Genomic DNA, 3,856 nt, shown 5'->3' with positions numbered 1-3,856 from the left:
TGGACTTTATCTTTGAACTATGCCTTCTGGCTTAATGGAGTGTCTTCTTTTTCAGTGGATATCCAGAGGCATGTGCTGAGTGTGTCCAGGGAGCTCTGGTCAGTGCTCCAGGTGGAGCAAATATCCAACGTGACACCCATGTTGGGTGTGGTAGATTTCTTCTGCTGTCAGCAGGGAAGAGGGTATGATCTCCTCTATTGCTGTAATCTTCACCTCCTCTCTTCCAAGCTCGATGTCCTGGCTTAGCCCACACTGGGTGCAACACTCACCCACGCTGCCAATGAACCACACAGAGGCCCTTTGCGGTCCTCATGTGAACATGGATCTCACTGCCCCATTTCAATGAGTGTCTCTGTCAGAGGGCATGTTGTAAAGAATGCATGGAGATTAATGAATTGCTCTGGAAGTCTTTTCAATCTAATCTAATCTAAATTCACCTCTTTGATTTAATAAAATGGGTCTCTCCAATTCAATAAAGACTATTTTTCCCTATACCCACTTATTATATCTTACATCTTAATTTAGTTGACTTCTTGGGACAATTTTTTATGTATGACTACTTAAACTCTTCCAGCTCTTGAATTCCATCTTGTCTTCTCCTGGTCCTTAATTAAATTATTCTTCATTTCGATTATGACTCAATTCAGTGCTAAGATTTTCATTTGTTCTCAAATTCTCATATTTTTGGAATTCTTTATACTTTATTTATTTGAATGCACCAATTACTTTTATTTTAAATTGCCTATCTGCTATCGCCCGTATCTGAAGCATATATATTTTTTTTTTGACAGGCAGAGTGGACAGTGAGAGAGAGAGACAGAGAAAGGTCTTCCTTTGCCATTGGTTCACGCTCCAATGGCCGCCGTGGCCGCCCACTGGCACACCGCACTGATCCGAAGCCAGGAGCCAAGTACTTCTCCTGGTCTCCCATGGGGTGCAGGGCCCAAGCACTTGGGCCATCCTCCACTGCACTCCCTGGCCACAGCAGAGAGCTGGCCTGGAAGAGGGGCAACTGGGACAGAATCCGGTGCCCCGACTGGAACTAGACTGAAGCATATTTAGATCAGTTTTTATTATTTGTCTTGGCAACTGGTATTCTGCTGTTTAGTCCATTTTTTTCTTTTTAAGAATGCCTTATGATTTTGTATTAAATGTCAGACATTATGTATGCAAAATAATAGGAATTCTGAATGATATCTTCCTACAAAGAAGTGATTATTTTTAATGATAGGCAGATAGACTATAAGATCAATATAATTTAAGATCAGTTAGAGCCCCTCAATTTTTGCCTTCTCAGTTGTTTTATAAATTTTGTAGGTTTCATATGACACAAGTTACAAATGACTAGAACTGAAAGGAAGTCTCCTTTTTTCTTATGTGAAACTTACTAAGTATGTGTGTGTGTGTGTGTGTATAAAACACATAAGCATATGGCCAAATGATATTTACACCAGTAATGAGATTTATTTGGAGGAAATATCACAGGTACTGAAACAATAGCAGCTGTGGAGCGTTTCCCTCACCCATCCCATTCTTGTGCATTGCACAATAGTGGAGCATGTCTGGGCAGACCCCAAAGAAGAGATTCTGGTGCTTGCACTGGCTTTGTACTTAGCTGGTGAAGCACAGCTCCTGTGTTGCCGTGTTTAAGGGCTGCATTCTAAGCATTTTGAGCATAGTATTATAATAGGGAGAACTCTTGCATCTATCTTACTCTGCAACCAGAGCATTGTTGCCATAGAAGCCACCAGCTACAACCACTGTCTCTGTGACTGAACCTGTCACCCACTCCTCTCTTAAGCATGCTATGCAGAGAAACTGCCATTAGTACTCTATTGTTGCCACTTTGGAGACTTGCAGGAGTTAAATATGAGGGGCCAGTGCTGTGATGTACTGGGCTAAGCCTCCGCCTGCAGTCCTGGCATCCCATATGGGTGCCAGTTCGAGTCCCAGATGCCCCTCTTCTGATCCAGCCCTCTGCTATGGCCTGGGAAAGCAGCAGAAGATGGCCCAGGTGCTTGGGCCCCTGCACACATGTGGGAGACCCGGAAGAAGCTCCTGGCTTCAGGTCAGCCCAGCTCTGACTGTTGCAGCCATTTGGGGAGTGAACCAGTGGATATAAGACCCTTCTCTCTGTCTCTCCTTCTCTCTGTAACTCTACCTCTCAAATAAATAAATGAAATATTTTAATAAAAATATGAAACAAATCAGAATTGAACAAGTTAGTCCTTTTTAAAAAATTATTGCTTTTCACTTTATTTGAAATACGGAGATTCAGAGACAGAAAGATAGACACAGAAAGATATATCCACTGGTTCACTTCCCAAATGCTCACAATAGGCAGTACTGGAAACTGAAACCAGGAGGCCAGAACTCAAACTAGGTCTCCCAGGTGGGTGGCAGGGACCAAGAACAAGAGCCATCACCTGCTGCCCCTCAGGGGATGCATTAGCAAGAAGCTATCTGTGAACAGAGGAACCAGGACTCAAACAGGCATTCTGCTAAGGGATTCAGGCATCCCAGACAGTGACTTAACCGCTGTGCCAAACACCCAACACCTCATTCTTAACTTCAAAGGGTGGCTTCTGTTGACCCCACTCCATAAATAAACACTTGAACTGCAAGACAGGATCACAATAGCAGCCACTGGAGGGGAAACTTGAGTCTACTTGGTGCTTCTGCTTTTACCACCAAGCAATGCTGGATAATCTGCAAATTCCTTCTTTTCTAATACTTGAGTTTAGGTAATCAATTAAGGAAAGACAGGCACCTCCAGGAAGAGACAGGACATGCAATCTTTCCTACTTGGGGAAAACATTTCACCTGCACAAACTGTTATTTAAAAAAATAAAACTCAGGTATGGGTGTGTGTTTGACCTACTGGTAAGACAGCCACATTCCGTATCAGAGTGCCTATGTCCCAGTCCTGGCTGCATTTCTGATTCCAGCTTCCTACTAACGCAGACTCTAGAAAGCAGGGCCCATGGCTCAAGTAATTCCTTTACCCACATTGAGTTCCTGGCTCCTGGCTCCCACCTGACCCAGCCCCAAATGTGTGCATTCTTGGAGTGAACAGTAGATGGGAGATGGCTCTCTCGCTCGCTCTCTCTCTCTCTCTCTGTTTTTCAGATAAAATAAGTAAAAATTTTAAAAAGAATTCAGGTTGTCTCTACAAGTTGCTAAACACAGAGTGTTTAGATTTATATGAAAGCATAGAACATCTGGGAGTTGAATATACAAGGTTAAATTACATCTGTGTGATTTCCTGAATCTAGGAACATCTGGCACAGAGCTCCTAAATCCCTTGGAATGTTCCAGGTGATAGGAGACTCTTGGGTTATAATGATTCTTGATCAGCTCCTAGATGGGGGATAGTCAGCAGAAAGAACTAGCCAGACTTAGAAGGTAAGAACTGAGTCCCACTCTCCATTCCCTGAAGAAAGGAGGTCTAAAAAAGAAGTTAATAGTCAATTATGGGGGCTGGCATAGTGGCTCACTTGGTTAATCCTCCACCTGCAGTGCCAGCATCCCATATGGGCTGCAGGTTCTAGTCCTGGTTGCTCCTCTTCCAGTCCAGCTCTCTGCTGTGGCCCAGGAAGGCAGTGGAGGATAGCCCAAGTACTTGGGCCCTGCACCCACATGGGAGACCGGGAGGAAGTACCTGGCTCCTGGCTTCGGATTGGCATAGCTCCGGCCACAGCGGCCATTTGGGGAGTGAACCAACAGAAGCAAGATCTTTCCCTCTGTCTCTCTCTCTCACTGTCTATCTGTCAAATAAAAATAAATAAATAAATAAATAAATAAATAAATAAAACATTTATTAAAAAGTCAATTATGCCTACATGATGATGCCTCC

This window comes from Oryctolagus cuniculus, chromosome 9 (assembly GCF_964237555.1).
Source record: "Oryctolagus cuniculus chromosome 9, mOryCun1.1, whole genome shotgun sequence".
In the NCBI taxonomy this organism is placed as follows: Eukaryota; Metazoa; Chordata; class Mammalia; order Lagomorpha; family Leporidae; genus Oryctolagus; species Oryctolagus cuniculus.
This window is presented reverse-complemented; position numbering follows the sequence as displayed.